This window comes from Podarcis melisellensis, assembly GCF_964234715.1.
Source record: "Podarcis melisellensis genome assembly, chromosome: 10".
Lineage (NCBI taxonomy): Eukaryota > Metazoa > Chordata > Lepidosauria > Squamata > Lacertidae > Podarcis > Podarcis melisellensis.
Window position 1 is genome coordinate 29,511,074 of NC_138542.1, and position 20,166 is coordinate 29,531,239.

Genomic DNA, 20,166 nt, shown 5'->3' on the forward strand with positions numbered 1-20,166 from the left:
CCTCCGACTTCCCCATACCTCCCTTTCGCTGCATCCTTATTTTGCAATTCTTTAGCAACCCTTTAGTCAATTTATCTATTAGTTCCCTTTCATTAAATTTCCTTAAATTTATTAGTTACAGCTGTAATTCTCTACTTCTTACCCCTTGACATCTTAACACTCCTCAATTTTACAACAATTTTTAAGATATATTTTAAATTTCTTCCAATCTTCTTCCACTGTCTCTTTCCCCTGGTCGCGGATTCTGCCGGTCATCTCTGCCAGTCCCATAAAGTCCGTCACCTTTGTCTGCCATTCTTCCAGAGTAGGTAGTTCTTGCATCTTCCAATACTTTGCCAGAAGAATTCTTGCTGCTATGGTAGCGTACATAAAAAAGGTCCTGTCCTTCTTTTGCACCAATTGGCCAACCATGCCCAGGAGAAAAGCCTCAGGTTTCTTAGGGAAAGTCCACTTAAGGACTTTCTTAATTTCATTATAGATCATTTCCCAGCAGTTCAAAAGCACTTCAAAGTGCAAGTAGATAAGTAGGTACTGCTCCGGTGGGAAGGTAAACGGTGTTTCCGTGCGCTCCTCTGGTTTCACCAGAAGCGGCTTAGTCATGCTGGCCACATGACCCAGAAAAACTGTCTGCGGACAAATGCCAGCTCCCACAGCCAGTAAAGCGAGATGAGCGCTACAACCCGGAGCCGTTTGTGACTGAACTGTCAGGGGTCCTTTACCTTTTTTAAATAAGAAAGAAAACAAGGAAAGCCTAAAGCACACAGACCATTCTAATGTGAAAAGATGATGAGATTATTAAATTTAAAAACATACACAGCTATAATGCTTTGAAAACGGTTCTGTGCTCCAGTAGTATTTTACACTGCAGCTAGCGCTGATGCTTTGTGATACCTTGTGATTTGCCCAATTTTTGGTGGTAGAGGGAAAGGGGGAGACCATGTGTAACAGTGTGGGGAGGGGAAACACACCTCCTTCCCCCTTTCTATGAAAAGCTCCTTTTTGCATTATCACTTGGGATGCAGAGGTGGCAAGTGATGTGACCTTGTGAATTAGTGCCGTACAGTACTGCATAACCGCAACCGTGTACACTCCACACATATTTTCTGTTACCAGGCTGAGAAAGTATCTGTGCTTGTTAATCAAATTCTGCAGCCAACGCCTGTGAATGACAATGGCTAATTGCAGCAGTGCGCAGAAACGACTTATAGGCCTCGGTTGAAATGGTAGAGGAAAACAATGTGCTCCTGTCGGGCTTTGATGTGGGCAGCCGTCATCCTGACTGTGCTATTAGATTACTTGCTGTGCAGAGGGGTCCAATTATCCTGCAAGTCTGTGAAGGCTGTTTGACCATTGTGCAATATGGTGAGTATTCACATGTGTCTGGGAAGGGAATGGGCTTAGCAAATCAGCAGCCGATCATCTATCAATCTATCAATGCAATATTGTCTCCTGTAACATCCTCCAAAGCCATATACCGATAGGAGGGTGTGGTTTGGCATGTGCTGTACTGTTATGTGGCTGGCAGGGAGCATTTCCCTATAGAGAAAGGACTATAGTGCAATGTGCATTGGTTTCAGAGTGCAGGCTGGCTGGGCGGGGCGGGGAGAAGGGCTGTGCTCTCTGATTAGCAACACCAATGCTTTTTATTGTATCACTGGGCAGGGAACTAGCCAAACAGTGCTGTGTTCCTGTGGAACTTGGGGAAGTAGGAGGAGGGGAAGAGGAGGAAGCTGTTTCTATTCAAAGATCATAACCCCCAAATTCATACTGTGAAGTCACTGACACTAATTAGTTCATGGATAGGCAAACTAAGATCCAGCCCAATTGCCTTCTAAATCTGGCCCGTTGACGGTCCAGGAATCAGCTTGCTTTTACGTGAGTAGAATGTGTCCTTTTATTTAAAATGCATCTCTGGGTTATTTGTTCATTCCCCCCCCCCATATATACACACACACACACACACATATGTATAGTACGGTCCCCCACAAGGTCTGAGGGACAGTGGACCGGCCCCCTGCTGAAAAAGTTTACTGACCCCTGAATTTGTTGTGGAACAATCTGTTGTGGAACAGCCCCTTTGAAGAAGATAACAGTGATTACCCAGACCTCACTGCTGGTTGCGATGGGCCTCCCATAACAGACCCAAAAATGTAGGTCCACCGCTGGCAGAACCCGATGATGCCAGAGCAATAGCTGCTATGGGTTGTGATGTTTCCTGCTTCTCAGTTCACACCAATGGAATAGCCACATATGTAAATCCCTTATGAAAAACAATGAAGAGTCTTGTATTCAAGTAGACCACATTTCAGGGTCACATTTCACAAGAAGCCACATTAGGGTGAATGCTGTGTAGAACCAAGAAATTATTATCACCCTGTGATAAAGTGGGATTATAGGGAATTGGGTAGGTGTGGGAAAGGAGTTAAGAGGTATGTGAGAACAAATGGAAGAATGGAGAAGGGGGGAAGAGAATTCCAGAGATTGTGACTCAGAACTGTCCTTGGAAAAAACCACCTAACCTGCAGCTCTCAGTGGGGGGGGGCAGTGTTTGCCACACAGTACTGCTGCAGATGGCTGAAAGAGGGTATCAGCCTGCGTGACTGTGGAGAGAACAGCCAACTGGTGCTGCCTACCTCCGGTTGTGCTGGAATTTTCTTCTGCAAGCAAACTGGCCGGCTTGCAGGTATTGCCTACATCATAGCAACTGTCACAACTTGGGTGGATCCTTAGTCACGGGGGTACCCCATTAGAGGGGTCTAAGAGGGGGATCCACAAGTGGACTGATGGGCCTACATACCTCCCCCAATGGTGGCCTGTGTGTGGTCATGGCAACCAATCCATTTCAGGGGCAACTCCCTTGCACAGAATTGTGCCCACTGAGTTCCTATCAGGTAGCAGGCTGAGTGCCCAATGCCCAATGCCTTAGCCAAACCTACTTTTTCCAGTAATCAATAAAGTTGTGGCCTAATTCAACCTGATATCAGTCTCCTGTGTACATCCTTTCAGTCCTCTCTGCAGCAGCCATGGGCATCATCCACCTGTGACAGAAAGTGAATCCTTCCTTGTTCTCCATTCCTCCCAACTCCTCCTTACAGTTATAGTTTCAGATTTTTCAGAACTCTGAGAATTCACAGTTGTAAAAGTATAGCAGTGAGGAACAAGAAATCTAAAAGTTAAAAGCCGTTTCACAAAGTTTAAAGCAGAATGAAAATCCATAGGACTTCAGGCACAGATGTAAAGTCAAGTATGTGTTTAGGTGCTTTATTAAGTGAAAAGGAAAAGTGGCCACTTCATCTGGCAGCTGAATGATAAAACAGTACAGAGAAGGGGCATGTGTAGTTACCTCTGCTGAAGTAAGAACAGTGCAGCTTTATTGTAAGACAAGACAAGGGGACAGAAGAAGATACAAAAACTGCACTTGTAGCTTATGGTTTTGCAGCAGTAATTTGAAACTCATCTCTTACCTTCATACAAAATTTACAAGTCAAATCATAATGAGTGACCGGTGATTTTATGCATGCATTTATTCCATTAATTTTCTTCAAATAAGGCACATGCCTCATCCTATATGGCCGCACATAAGACAGAATGAAATAATGCTCGTTAGATAATGTTTGACAAGATTATTAAAAGATCGAGCATTTTATGATGCCTGCTGCGGATGTATCTGTTCTGAACCCCAGGCAGTTAATGTGAGGTGCCGTTTAAATAATGCAAATGGCCAAAGGCTCAAGATGAGTATATGAAGGGGAATCTGACCTTAGATTTTAACAAAATGTAAAAAAGTTACTTTTTCCAACATGAAGGCAAAACTTCCATCAGAGCCTGACTGCTGTTTAATTAGGGTCTAGGGCAGTTCACAGTCTTTCATTTGCCCTTTTGATTTATAGGCAAGATGTTAAAACCACTTTGGTGCATTTATGTAGCCGTAGGTCAGTAGGTGGCAAACCGACTGTGAAGATTAAGCAACATGTTTTCTCCAAGAAAGAATAGTTCAATGCACATGACAGTCATGTTTCTATGCTTTTCTTTTCTTTTTGCTTTGTGTGTGAATACATGTTCTATTGAAATATACACACATGCACACACATGATGTGACCTTACCTAAGGAAGCAGATGCGGAAACTATTCCATAGTAAGAGGTTCTCAAAGGAATGACTTAGAACAGGGCAAGGAGGGCAGATCAAATCCATATTTTACAAGATTTCCCATAATTCTCTTCCACAAGGAGTAGCACCATAAACTGACACTCAGTGAAAACCATGCTACACATCACAGGTAAAAGTGAAAAATTCATAGACCTAGCTCAGCATTTCCTGGGAGATTTCTTATTACCTCTGGTTGTGAATGGGATCTGTTCTGGAAGTCCAGCTGGATCCCGAGGTTTTCACAACCCGAGGAGAAGCAGTAGACCGCTTCTGCACATGTGCGTGCGGCGAAACACTTCCGTGTTGGCCGCTTTCGCAACCTGAAGTTTACATTACCTGAGGGTAACATAACCCGAGGTGCTACGGTATATTTAAAGTTTGATTGGGAATGTACCTCAATACAGCATAAAATTCTGTTAAGTGCAGAGTGAGATTTGACAGTATTGTTCAAGTCATTTTGGCTTCAGATACAGTGATACCTCAGTTTAAGAACAGCCCTCTTTACGAACTATTCGGTATACAAACTCTGCAAAACCGGAAGTAGTGTCCCGGTTTGCGACCTTTACCTCGGTCTACAAACGGAAGCCGAACGGTGAAAGGGCACCAGCGGTGGGAGACCTCATTAGGGAAAGCACGCCTCGGTTTAACGAACAGCTTTGGTTTAAGAACAGACTTCCGGAACGGATTAAGTTTGTAAACCAATGTATATGTTTTTGAATGGTTTTATTAATTATTCAATTATGTTTCTTATACACCCTTTATAATAAACAAGGTCCCAGGTTGGGTTACGACAACAATATATACAATTATTAAAGCAAATGAAACATTTGCAACCCTAAAACAAGAAAACTACAATAACAATGGAAAACAGTTCCGTGTTAAAAATAGTTTCTATACAGATGCAGGCTGGGATAAAGATCTCCACTTAAAAGGCTTCTTGAAAGGGTAAGATCTTTACTAGACACCAAAAGGACAACACCGATGGTGCACATATGATAAGAAATTGTAGGGAATTCCAAAGGTTAGGTGCCACCAAATGAAAGGCCCATATATGGAACCCGTATGGAAAGGCCCGTATGGAACAGGCCTCCTGGTAAGATGGTATCTGACCCTCTCCTGCAGAGTGCAGCAATCTATTGGGCATATAAGGGATGAGACAATTAAGAAAGCAGGGGAAATGTAACTCACTTCAGAACTGGAGCCAATGTGTTTGGAGTAAGAGCCCTGTTGCCACTTAAAGTCCGCATGCATGTATCTAATGCAGGTTCTAATCCAGAGGAACAGTTAATAGCTCTCTGGAGGAACCCCTATCTAATCTGGAACTAGAAAGTACTCCAAGTTTAGGTCTTTTGATTGCAAATAAGGAGGAAGGAATGCTTCTTCTTTCTTTTCATTCCTATCCTTTATCTAAAACCCAACCAATTCATTGTGGTTTCTGTCGCGAACGCAGCAGCCTACAGCTCTTTTCCATCAAACCCAAAAGACAAAAGACATTGCTTAACGATATATTTTGGCTGTGAAATTACTGAAGAGAAATGGGAAAAATTAAGGTTAAGTGGATGGTAATGAGATAAGAGAGACTCCATTAATGCCACGGCTTTTTTTTGGTTCCAGTGGAATAGAGCACATTGGGTTTTATTTATAAAACTACGGCACAAAGAATCGTACACAGTATACATCTCGTTTTCATCTGACTTTAGATGCTTTATTAAAAGGCTTCTTTAGTGGGATGTTGAATATAATCCAAATGGCTGTAGTTTTAATTAAAGTTCAAATCAAACTTTACTGTCTGGGTGTAATTTAAACCTGTCTCTTTATAGCAGTGAGCTTTGATGCCACTTTAAATCAGTTCATAGAAGTCTGTGAGAAAATCTGAAGCCCTTGCTGTTACTCCAAAAACTCCTGAATGAAGATGATAACAGCACATGGGATGGGAGGGTCACACAAGTTGTTCATTACTAGTTATAAACTAGTAAGATAGTAAACCCCCCCCAAAAAAAAATTAGGGGATTGGAGGGGGAGAAATCTCATTACATGAGTGGAAGTCCATTTGTGTGACACTGAATGCTGCTAAATATGGAAATTAGTACTCTGTGGGTGGGTGTTAGCATGTGTTGGCTGAGATTCCTGCATTGCAGGGGGGGTTGGACTAGAGGTAGGCAAACTAAGGCCTGGGGGCTGGATCTGGCCCAATCACCTTCTCAATCCAGCTCACGGACAGTCTGGAAATCAGTGTGTTTTTACATGAGTAGAATGTGTGCTTTTATTTAAAATGCATCTCTGGGTTATTTGTGGGGCATAGGAATTCGTTCATCCCCCCCCCCAATTATAGTCCAGCCCTCCACAAGGTCTGAGGGGACAGTAGTCCGCCCCCCTGCTGAAAAAGTTTGCTGACCCCTGGACTAGATGACCCTCAGTGTCATGTCCAACTCTACAATTCAGTGATCCTATAAACTGTGCCTATCCTAATTCTGAAATTAATTTTAGAAATCTCCCTCTTCAAAGCAAAACCCACAAAGAATGGAAGACGGGGCAGTTGGAACTATAAGAACAACACGGGAGAGAAACAAGAGCAGGAGAGATGCTCTTGTTCCTTTGTTCCTGCTCTTCCTTTGCCGTGGACTGGTTGCATGCAGAAGAATGGTGGGAGAAACCAGCTGGCGAACCACCAAGGGAAGAAGGCTCAGAGCCCAAGGAGTGGTGGTGGGACAATGAGGAGTGAGAGAAGAGGAAGAAGACTGGGAAGAGGTAGCAGGGCTTAGTGAGCTGGGAGAGTCTGTGGCAGAGAGAAGTGCAGAATCAGAGGCAGAAGCTGAAGCAGGAGAGTGGGGTGAGGGAGGCCAAGAGGGAGAGATGGGTCCAGCAGGTGTCTCCCCCTCCTGCTGCGACAAGGTTCCCTCCCCCCTTGTCTCTCAGAAGCAGAAGAGAGCTGAAACAGGCGGAGCAGCAGCAGGCTGCCAAAGACAATGGCAGATATCTAATTCTAATTTTGTCCAGCTCCTCTTCCCTGCCAAGTTCTGCAAGGGCAACACTGAGACATAAGGAGAAGGAAACTGACAGCCAGTGGCAGTCCATGGATTGGTTGCTAGGCAGGCTGAGGTTGCTGGGGAAGTTTGTGCCCCATTAGTCCTAAGGGGACAGCTCTCCTGTGTTTGGAGGGAACTACATTATGCCTATCTCAAGATAGCCTAGATGTAAGGAAGTCCAGGAGAAGGATGTAAGTACACCCCAACAGTCCATGCTTCCAGAAGGAAAAAAAACACCACAGATTAAGAAATGTATTTCAGCGAAGCTATTTACAAAGGAGGCTTTGTTCTGAGTTGCTGGCATTATGAGGCTTCAACCTGACTGGAACCTATTAGGGGTAAAAGTTCCATCACTGTTCCAAATATGCCTGCTGAACACCTTCACGATTAACCAGTGCTCAATATTCAGTAGAAGCCAATGACAAATAATGTTTGGGTACGGGAAGAATTGATCAGTGCTTAATTAAAACAAATGCCACAATTAAATTAATAATTAGAAACCATATGCAATTGCTGGCCTGCTGTGCTCTCTTAAATGCAAAATAGAACAGCAGAAATAAAAATAATGGAACCAGAAAACTTCACTGTCTCTTTAAGGACTGGAGAGCAACGTTGTTAGTCACAATGGGCTGGAACTGGTCAGATCTTGGTTGCTGAGCAAAGGAAACAAGCCTTGAGTTTGTACTATGTCTAACAGTGCTTATATAAATAATAACAAAATGTTTGGAACTAGAAGTCCAGCAATCTTAAACAGAACAATCACCCATACAATTGCAGTGATCAAGGCTGCAATCCTATATACTCTTGCTTGGGGCTAAGTCTCACAGAACTCAGTGGAGCTTACTTCTGAGTACACCTGTACAGGACTGCACTTTCAGAGGCACAGACCTGAATCACACACAAATTTAAGAACATAGTACATACCAAGTCAAACCACTGGTCTTTCTAGCCCAGTATTGTCTGCAATTACTGGCAATGGTTCTCCAAGCTTTCAGACAGGAGTCTTTTCCCAGTCCTATCTGGAGATGCTGGGGGGTTGCATTTGATCCCTTTCTTTTTATATATATATATATATATATATATATATATTTGCTTTCGTAGATTTTCACGGGTACAGGAATGCAGGTTTTGGTGTCCTCGGGTGTCTTCCCGTGTAAAAGTTGGGGTGTCTAGGCGACGTTTCGACGAGGTCTCACTCGTCATCTTCAGGCTGGTGCTTTCGGCTTCTTGTTACTGGAACAGAGCAGGATCTCAGTGTTTGAGTTCCTATAAATACTGTTGAGGGGGTGTGGTGTATAGCCTCCAATGTTCTGGGCAGAGAGGAAGTTCCCAGGCTAGTGTGCCTTTTCTTCTTTTGTTCCTTAATTACTTGAGGGATATCTTGAGTGATTTCTTGAGTGATATCCTGAGTACCACTTAGGTGGGTCATTAGGTGTGGATTAGTTGCTAAAGTCTTTGTGTCTTGACCTCTTGAACTTTGTGAAGAGTTTTTCTGAGAAGATGGCTGTACTGCACTTAGTTGTGCTCTGGCTTGGCTTCGTGTATAGGGGCGAGCTGTGGTTTTGTGGCCTGTGTCAGCCAGGGTCATGCGCTATCACCAATCAACCACACCAGACCCAAACCCAGACCCTCTCCACAGATAAATTACAGACACCATCCAGTAGCCAAACCATGGTGGCACCTCCGGATGCTGCACCCCCCTGCAATCCCTACACAGATCTGGATAAAATCCAGTTGGAAAACCAAGGGGTCTATGAAATACCCTGCAAAGTCTGCCCAGCCACGTACATTGGACAAACAAACAGACGAATAAATGCACGTATCGCAGAACACAAGAATGCCGTCAAAAAAGAAGAAAAAACTTCCTCTCTTTTCCAACACATGAAAGAAACAGGACACGAAATTAATTTTGCAGATTCCAAATTGCTCTTTAACATGGAACATCACCACAAGAGAATAATCATGGAAGCCATCGAGATAGAGAAACACCCTCACAACATGAACAAGCGTGACGACACATCCCGCTTGCCAGACATCTGGAAATTAGCCCTCCCCACAAAAACTGACACCAGATCCAGAGGCACACAGAACGCCATCACCAATCAACCACACCAGACCCAAACCCAGACCCTCTCCACAGATAAATTACAGACACCATCCAGTAGCCAAACCATGGTGGCACCTCCGGATGCTGCACCCCCCTGCAATCCCTACACAGATCTGGCTGACACAGGCCACAAAACCACAGCTCGCCCCTATACACGAAGCCAAGCCAGAGCACAACTAAGTGCAGTACAGCCATCTTCTCAGAAAAACTCTTCACAAAGTTCAAGAGGTCAAGACACAAAGACTTTAGCAACTAATCCACACCTAATGACCCACCTAAGTGGTACTCAGGATATCACTCAAGAAATCACTCAAGATATCCCTCAAGTAATTAAGGAACAAAAGAAGAAAAGGCACACTAGCCTGGGAACTTCCTCTCTGCCCAGAACATTGGAGGCTATACACCACACCCCCTCAACAGTATTTATAGGAACTCAAACACTGAGATCCTGCTCTGTTCCAGTAACAAGAAGCCGAAAGCACCAGCCTGAAGATGACGAGTGAGACCTCGTCGAAACGTCGCCTAGACACCCCAACTTTTACACGGGAAGACACCCGAGGACACCAAAACCTGCATTCCTGTACCCGTGAAAATCTACGAAAGCAAATATATATATATATATATATATATATATATATATATATATATATAAACATTTTTGATTGGTTTTACATAATTTTACACATTTTAACTTTAACCATTTCAAACATTAAAATAAAAGGTTCTTTTGAACCTTCGGACCTCCTTCCCTCCCTCCATGGGTTCCATATTTAAGATGAAGTTTTCTGACTCTTTTATCATTATCCATCTGTTATACATCCATAGTTACCGTAGTTAATTCCACATTACAAGTGTCATTATATCCCTGCCAATGATTTTAACTTTTTACAGTGGGCTTTCAAATAAATTAAGAACTTACTCATCTTTTAAAAAATACTTGATCTTCCTGATTTCTGATCTTCCCCGTTAGTTTCGCCATCTCTGCATGTGCCATCAGTTTTTTCTGCCATTCTTCTTTTGCTGGTACTTCTCCTTCCTTCCATCTCTGAGCTAGAAGCATTCTCGCTTCCGTCGTTGTATAGATAAAAAATCTTTTATCCTCTTTTGGTAGCACTTTAGCCCTTTCTCAATGGTTTTAAACTAGCTTAACTCTGTGTTCCATTTAGCCCATAAGAAGACATGCATTTATAAAGAACAGACTTACTCGGTTAGCCTTCCTCACGTATGGGGCTGAAGTTCTCATCCTATAACCTGCAGGATTTCCTAGTCAAATCCCAACCTATTTATAATTTGAACTCAATGATAAACAGTTCACAGGGCTCTGAGATAAAATGAGAATTGGGCTAAGGTAACTGGGGCTAAGTAGAATCATAATATGAAGCTGTTGTGTAATTGGCTCCATCACGCATCATGTTCTCAGTGCGGGCTGACATTTTGCCACCTCACCAGACCACCTCTCAGCTGTCTGTTGTCATGGAAAGCTCAGGACTTGAGCAAACAGCAGCGAAATGATTTCACATCTACTTTACTGGGTATCAAAATGTAATCTGCATTCTCTCGAGCCACATTTGAGACCTGTTCTAAAGGGTGAATACCAGCAGCCATGAACCAAGTGGTAAGTTTCTGTGGAGGACTTACAATACCACAGAGATCTGGTCAGTTCTAGCATTCACCAATGTAATGAGGAATATTTTATCACCCCCCTGCTCCCTTGGATTTGTCATCAGGTATGGAGGTGTGTTAAATTCTGATTACCACATGGGCAGGCTTTACTGAGAACCAATTCCCCCTGTGGTTGTATGTCCACAGTGATAAGCTATCACTTGGTAAATGGTCATCTGTATTCATTTACTGTTATATTTGCCACTACATTGCGCCTAAAGTGAAATTGCAAGGTGAAGCTAGAGGTTCCTGCTTGACAAAACATCCAATGGAATTCAAGGACGAAAACAAGAAAAAGTGTTTAAATAAGGCAAACAAAATTGCCAAAGAGGTCCACACATCTCTAAGCTACTACTGAGTTTCAGGTATTTCAAGGAAAGCAGAAATGAGTAGTGAAACTTCTGTGTGGTTTCCACACATCTCCCCTCTGTATCACGAAAACTGGGCCTTATTCTTGAGTGGGGATATATACAATAAAATGTTTGTAATACACATAATATCTTAAGCTTGATCACAAACTGAATGCAAAGCTCAAAAGCAATCACAAAGCTTCTGATGTTTCTTGCTCAAAGGTTAATTAAATATATTTTAGGCATTTTTCAAAAAGAAACAAAGAACGTAAGAAACGTGTGTGTGTGTGTGTGTGTGTAGAGGTATTTTTATATGAAAGGATATATTTTCAAAGCATTAAAAGGGAATCTGTTCATGTATAACAGGATTTGTTTTAATACCTCCCACACACCACTTTGAAAATTTACCCCTCTCTGCTTTTAATAGTGTGTAACCTTGAAAGCGTTGTGACTTGGGAGAGGCTGACATTTCTAAAACAAAGATATGTTTAAGAAAACAACAAGCCTGATAAATTTAAAATAAAATATACAGAGAGGTAATTCTATAATAGTTTTCTCATGGTAGGGGAGCAGTTGACTACAAGCTGTGAAATTCAGCACTTCTAAAAGATGACCAGAAATTATAACTCCTTCTTACAAATGAAAAGTCAGTATGAAACTCTAACCTTTGGTACCCTGACTTTGTACAGTTTATATCTTCCAAAATTCAAAAGAACTGTGTATTTGGTATAGAGGTGCTCTGGGTATTCTCTAATTTAATATTCTCTGTGAAATCACCACACTACTGCTCATTCCACTCCTAAAACACAACAGGAGGCCAGGGAAATTACATTTGCACCCAGCCCTCCAGGAGATGGCATCAGTTTGATGCCAATCTACAAAGCTTCCTTTGCCTGTAGGGAACAGTTCTCAGAACTGGCTATATATTTCACAGCTCTGCCTCCTGCCCCTCAGTTGTCTTTTCAGGCCAACATGCTCCTCACCCACCTGGTTCAGTGTGAGTTTTTCCAATCCCCAAACAAATTTAGAGGCAAGTAGGAATTTCTTTCCATAAGATTCTGATTGGCCTTGGACTATTTGGGTTTCCCCAACCACCCTCTACATCTTGCTGGCCAGACTAGCTGTTAGTTAGTCAGGATACAAGGGTCTTTCACATTCCTTGGCAGATATAGTGCAAGGTTAAGATTTTTTAAAAAGAAAGAAAGAAATTCACAAATTGCTCCAAAATGTGGAGAACTGAATTTAAGATTGAAGAGAACCCAGATTGACAGGTCTTTTCCTCCCTAGTCTTGGGTGACATCCAATGATGTTCACCTGCCAGCTGAACAGAGTTCGGCTCACGCCTCCCAACTTTATCCTGGAGGTTTGTGGGAATAGTTTGGGGAGGGTGGCAGCTGCGAGGAGCAGGAAATGAAGGGAAAGTCTCATTGTATGAGCAGAAGTCTACTTGACTGATGTTGAATAGCACCTTGTTTTGGGGGTGGGTTTTGATGCAGCTAGCTAGATTCAACTCTACTTCGGATTTAAAAGCTGAGGGGGAGAGTATAGAATTCACACATATTTATTTCATAACTGAAAACCCATATCTGAGGTTACAGGAGGATTGCTGATTGTTAAAATATAAAATGAAAGATTGGAACAAGGGTGAGTAAATTATAGGGAGTATTAATTGACTACAGATTATAGCAGGGTGGACTAAACTCTGCTAATTACCTAGGGCAAGATTTCAAAAATCAAACTGTGGTGTCACCGGGTGAAAATAAAGCAACATTTGTGCATTTCCTTCAGCTCTCTCAATACCACTTAATTTCTTAAATTATTGGACGGCAAATGTCTGCAATTTTTGCGCACCCTGCCAAGATAGTGTGAAGAGAATTAATGATTTTGTTACTCTTATAAGTTAAGCATACCTTTGTTGCAGCACAGCTGATTCTTATCGCATTCCAAATTTTAAAAAGCAGTTACACAAATCAAATGAAAAAGGCTGCAAAACTTCCTACTTACAAATCATTAGCTCAGGAACGTTGAGCAACACAGAAGAAAACGGACTGCATTTGAAGTACAATGTAAAGCTGTTGCAGTTTTGACATTTAATACTGGTGTTTCAAAATTATTGGTCAACTAAATCTTACTCAGAGTAGACCCATTAAAATTAATTGATCTCAATTGTTCATTAACTTCAATGGGTCTATGTTGAGCAGAAGTCTTGACGACCACTCTATTGCACAAGTGTAAAGGAATCTGCATAGTGCAACTGAAGTTACTTGTTCGGAGCCCTTTCAGAAAGTGCTAAAGTCCCACCAATCTGCTGTTTGGTGGGGAAAAGGAACTGAGTGGGACTTAATCCAAGCCCTTACCTTCACCTCCAAAATAAGATTAATTTTAATATTTTTGAAGGCAGACCCAGGTTTTGGATCAGAAAGGGGTACGGTGAACAGGATCCCCAGACAGATGGTCAAACACGTAGAGAAACTTTACTTCTACTTAGATAATCCCCCTAGTTGGATTTAAGCTAAGCTTTTTTCCTATGTGATCAAAATAGGCCCCCAATCTAGGGATGGATAGATTTGTTGGGGCATGTACGCATTAACTGCTTCATGCACAGAGAGGTCATCCCCCCCCCTTCTTGTGCTTCAAGTTGTATTTTCACATTGCTGTGAACACCAAAGAGGGGATGTAGAAGTCTCCACCCAATGTGCAATACCTGTTTGGTTTTCTATACATCAGCAAAAAGCCACAACAACCAACCAAGGTGTCAATTTGCCACATTTCTGCATCAGTTTACATCTTTAAAAGAAATTCTCATAAAAATTTGTCGGCATTTTGGCATGAATTATACATTTCCTTAACAATTTTGAATGCCGTTTTGCCTGATATACACGTTTGTTGTTCTATCTGCATGATTTCCCATAATATAGGCATTTTGCCCATGTTGGTTTGTTAGAGAACAGCATCGCAAAGTTCAGAGAAGTGTGAATTTTTGAAGGACGGCTGAGTTTTGGTTCATCCATTGTTCGGGGAAGCATGAATAAGATAAGTTTTCATTAAGAAGCCAACGGAACCAATTTTTTTTCACCATTCTTATCCCAAGTTCCAAGCAATAGAAAACAACTGATAATATCCACCCCTATACATAATAGGGTCAAATAGTTACATTGTGGAGAGACATGAAGAATGCAGTTAAATAGTTAAATAGTTAATGTCAGGGAACTGTCATCGGAAAGAGAGTTGGTGCAGAGGCTCCAGCAGACTCGGAGAGATTCTGCAGCGGAGGAGGGAACCAGCAGGGGGAGAGCAGAAGCTCCGGCAGAAGGGGAGTCGGAGGAGGGAGGGCTCTGGGATACTTCTAGTGAGAATAGTGCACAGGTAACAAGACCCCCGTTGGCAACTCCCACCCTTCGGCGGAAGCTGTCACGTAGAGAGTCACGAAGGCGCATGTCCGTGAAACAACTTTTATGTTGGCGTAAATTTCGCAGACGCCCACTGTCAGATTCTACCAGCGACTAACGGAGTCATGCCTTGGGAGGCTCCGTTAGTGCCTCGGTTTGGCTGAACTGCCAAACACCAGAGGGATCAAGCTTTTACGCACAAGCAGCTCATTATCCCATCACAGCAATCTGACAGTCTTTGTAAGCTGCTTGTGCAAGCAGAGGGCATCATGAGCGAACCAGCCGGAACCGCAGGAGCTGGAGCGGGCGCAGGTCCAAGCCTGGAGGAAAGGTACAGAGTGATGGAGGTCCAGCTCGCGCTGCAAACGGCGAGGCTTGAGGAGAGGAGGGCTCAAGATGCGGATAAGGGGAAAACCGCCCCACTTGCCAGAAAGGTGCCTGGATTGGTGCAGAGATTTGGGGGGGATCCCAGGAACTATCAAGCCTTTAGAACGGAGATGCAATATGCTCTCAATCTACTGTTTGATGACTTCACCGATGAGAACTCTAGAGTGGCGTACGTAATTAGCCATCTAGAGGGAGGGGCGAGGGACTGGGTTCGACCCCTGATGGCAGCCAATAATGATATCTTAAAGGACACGAGGAAGTTTTTCCGCGCCATGGACTTGATGTTTTCCAGCGAGATTGAGCAGGGGGTGGTGCGGAGGCAGTTGATGGGGTGCAAACAGGGGAGCCGATCTGTACGTGAGTACTGGACTGAGTTCACTATGCTTATTCATAGACTGGGGTGGGATCTAGCAAGTGAACCTATTCAAATGTTATTTGAAGAAGGGCTCTCTCCGACCGTGAAAGATGAACTTTCCCGGGCGCCCAGGGCGGAGTCTATGGACCAGCTGACTAAATCTGCACTGTCCATAGGAGCGCGCCTAGAAGCAAGAGCTTTGGAAAAGCGGGAAGGAAAGGGGGAACGTTGGAAGGACTTCCGCATTCCAGAGATTCCGGAGCAGTCTTTCCCGCCCGCAGAGCCGATGGAACTGGGAACAGCGCGCGCGCAGTTTCAAACACCAGTGAAGGGCGGAAGAAGGAGGGAAAGAGTGCCAAGAGATGTTATCTCTGCCAACAGCCAGGGCACTTTGCCAGAGTTTGTCCGCAAAGGAAGGAATGGCAGGGCATGGCGGGAACTGTTGGGGGAAAGGAGGAAGGAGAAATAGAGGAGCAAGTAAAAGCCAACGCCTGGTTGCCAACATCAGGGCACAGCAGCCAGGCCAGGGAGTAGTGAATGTGCCCACGCCGGAACCTCCAAGACCAGCGCTTGTGATAGAGGTGTTGCTGGAACTGCCAAACGGACACCCACTAAAGATAAAAGCGCTATTGGATTCAGGCAGCTCCTGTAATTTCATGAGTAAGGAGTTTGCTGCTGAACACCAGATACAAACTCTCCCATTAAGTAAGCCTTTGCAAGTAACCACGATTGATGGGAGGGAACTGTTGGGGGGAGAAGTGAGCCAACAGACTGTACCAATGATTATGAGGGTGGCAAGACACACAGAACTGATAGCGTTTAATGTAGCCACCTTGGGAGGAGCTCCCATCATTCTGGGAATGAGCTGGCTGGCACTACACGATCCGCTAGTAGGCTGGCATCAGAGGGTTGTTTCCTTTGGTTCAGCACATTGCCTAGAACACTGCAAGGAGGGAGAGGGTCAGGCAGGGGCCAGAGCCACTCTAGCAGGGATGGAAGTGACTGACAAGGGGAAGGTGCCACCACAATACGCTGATTTGGTTGACGTCTTCAGTGAAAAGGAAGCAGATAGACTGCCCCCGCACAGACCCTTTGACTGTCAAATCACCTTACTCCCAGGAGCACAATTGCCAGTGGGCAAGCTGTATGCCATGTCAGACCGTGAGATGCAGGAGTTAAGGGAGTTCATTGACAAGAACCTCAAGCGAGGTTTCATCAGAGAGTCACGAGCGGTGGGGGGCAGCCCAGTGTTCTTTGTGGACAAAAAAAACACGGGCAAACCCAGGCTTGTGTGTGATTTCAGGGCCCTAAATGCTGTGTCAGAACCAGTGACTTTCCCTATGCCCAGAATTGATGACATTCTGACACGGGTGAGAAAAGGGAAGATTTTTACCAAGCTGGACCTTAGGGGGGCATATAACTTGATACGTGTGAGGAAGGGGGATGAGTGGAAAACCACTATGTTCACCCCCTTGGGGGCGTTTGAGTACCTAGTTATGCCTTTTGGATTACAAGCGGGCTCCGCCTGCTTTCAATCATTTATGAATCACGTCCTGGGGCCATTGCTCTACAAGAACTGCGTGGCGTTCTTAGATGACGTCCTGGTGTACTCAGAGAATGAGGAGCAGCATGTGCGAGATGTTAGAGAAGTACTGAGCAAACTGCGAGAAAATCGGCTGTGGGTGAAACTGGAGAAATGCCAGTTTCATAGCAGGGAGGTGGAATTCCTGGGGTACCGGTTGTCTGACAAGGGGTTGGCTATGGATCCCGGCAAGGTTCAAGCGGTACTGGAATGGAAAACACCAAAGACCAAGAAGGACGTGCAAAGGTTCCTGGGCTTCGGAAACTTCTATAGGAAGTTCATCAAGAACTTTGCCCATTTAACAGCGCCCATCACGGATTGTCTTAGCAGCAAGAAAAAATTTGCTTGGACGGAAGAAGCGCAAGGGGCATTCGAACGCTTAAAGGCAGCGTTTGCGTCGGAGGAGCAACTTTTGCACGTGGATCTACGGCAACCAATGCGAGTGGAGACGGACGCGTCAGACCGAGCGGTAGGGGCCGTGCTTCTCCAGCCAGGGAAAGATGCGTCTGAATGGAGACCGTGTGCATTCTTCTCGCGGAAGTTGAACAAATCCGAGAGGAACTACACAGTATACGACCGAGAACTGCTCGCCATTCATGAAGCATTCCGGAGATGGCGGCACTTGCTGATTGGGGCGCAGCACAAGGTTCAAGTCCGGACTGACCACAAAAATCTGGAGTACTGGAGAACAGCCCGAGTGCTGAACCAGAGACAAGTGAGATGGGCCCAGGAGTTCTCCAAATTCAATTTTGAGATTCGTTACGTGCCAGGGTCCGAGAACGTAAGGGCGGACGCTCTTTCCAGAAAGCCTGAGTACTTAGAGGGGGAGGGCGCGCCGGAAGCAAGGCACGTAATCCCTGAAGACCGCTGGGTGTGTGGGGCGGCTTTGGTGGGGCAGAAAGAACTGTTAGAGGGTACGGAAAACGACGAATACGCCCAAGAGAAACTCAGAGAACTCAGGAGGACAGCGGAGAACACAGGGGGGTTTGAAGAAAAGAGTGGGGCGTTGTATTACAAAGGGGCACTGTACATACCCGATGGGGAACTGAGGGGCAGAGTACTCAAGCAGTTGCATGATAGCCCCACAGCGGGGCATTTTGGACAGCACAAAACCATGTGGTTGGTTACCAGGGAATTTTGGTGGCCCAAGGTGAGGGAGGATGTACGGGAATATGTCAGGGGTTGCGACAGGTGCCAGCGAGCAAAAGGGGAGAGGGTGGCGCCAGCGGGGCTCTTACAACCCTTACCCACACCAGAAAGGCCATGGGAGGCAGTCTCCATAGATTTTATGACGGACCTGCCAAAATCCAAGGGCAAAACGGCGGTCATGGTAGTGGTAGATCTATTAACTAAGATGTGTCATTTTATAGCCTGTTCTCATGCGGTCACAGCGGAGGAAACCGCCAAGTTGTTCGTAGAGCATATTTTCCGGTTGCATGGCGCCCCCTTGAGGGTGGTCAGCGACAGAGGGAAACAGTTTACTTCCAGGTTCTGGAGGAAACTTATGAGCTTACTGCACGTGGAAATCAATTTCTCCACTGCCCGGCACCCGGAAACAAATGGGCAAGCGGAAAGGGCAAACGGGATTTTACAACAATACCTGAGGTGTTATGTAAAGGACCGAGAAAATGATTGGGTAGATAAGTTACCTCTGGCAGAATTTGCCTACAACAACGCTGAGAACGTGTCCACAGGGCTGAGTCCCTTTCTGGCAAATTATGGGTGTCATCCCAGGGCATTTCCAGGGGAAGGAGGGGAGAGGTGGAGTGTGCCGGCGGCGGAACATTTTGTTGAAGAGATGGAAGCCATCCACCGTCAGCTACAACTTAACTTAGAGAGAGCCAAGGAAGAATATAAAAAGCAAGCAGACAAAAATAGGAGGGAAGGTGAAACTATAAGGGTGGGAGACCGGGTGTGGCTATCCACCCAGGGACTACCTTTCAAGGGGGGTTGTAAGAAACTGAAACCCAAAAGATTGGGACCCTTTGAGGTCATACAGCAGGTGAACCCAGTAGCATTCAAACTCAGACTGCCCAGTCACATGAAATTGCACCCAGTATTTCACAGGTCATTACTGTCGCCGTACCGAGAGGGACGTGAATGGGGGGGGGGAGCGTGAGAGAGAGGTCTCCCGAACGCCCGTGATAGAAGAGAGAGAACGCGACATGAACGTGGCAGGAATCATTGATTCCAGGTGGAAGGGGGATCAGGTGGAATATCTGGTAGAATGGGAGGGGGAAGTAGAGTCGGAAAACACTTGGGTACCCGCTGAGGTAGTCAATGACGAGGTTTTAATAGAAACATTTCATCGGCGTTTCCCAAAAAAACCGCAACCCGTGGCACGATTTAGAAGGGAACACTTTGGGACCACTGATGAGGAAGGAGAGTTTGGAGGGTTCCCAGAGTCAGGGGTGGGTGAGGAAGCCGACTCCGACGAAGAAGAGGAAGACGGGGAGAGAGACGGTACGCCATGGTTAGAAGTGTTTGAATCCTCGGACGACGAGGAGAGTTCCTTTAGGGGCTTTCCGCCCTCACCGCCAGTGGGAGAGGACGCGGGGGGTGAAGGGGGCCCTGAGGGGGAGGTGGATGTCAGGGAACTGTCATCGGAAAGAGAGTTGGTGCAGAGGCTCCAGCAGACTCGGAGAGATTCTGCAGCGGAGGAGGGAACCAGCAGGGGGAGAGCAGAAGCTCCGGCAGAAGGGGAGTCGGAGGAGGGAGGGCTCTGGGATACTTCTAGTGAGAATAGTGCACAGGTAACAAGACCCCCGTTGGCAACTCCCACCCTTCGGCGGAAGCTGTCACGTAGAGAGTCACGAAGGCGCATGTCCGTGAAACAACTTTTATGTTGGCGTAAATTTCGCAGACGCCCACTGTCAGATTCTACCAGCGACTAACGGAGTCATGCCTTGGGAGGCTCCATTAGTGCCTCGGTTTGGCTGAACTGCCAAACACCAGAGGGATCAAGCTTTTACGCACAAGCAGCTCATTATCCCATCACAGTTAAATATGAATACCCTCGCAGAACCAAAGATTCTATGGCATAGGGTCACAGAGTAGTTATATTAGACTTCCCCAAACTGGTATATTCCAGATGTTTTGAACTACATTGCCCATCACCTGTAGTAGGCATGCAAAACATCTGGAATAATTGCCATTAGGG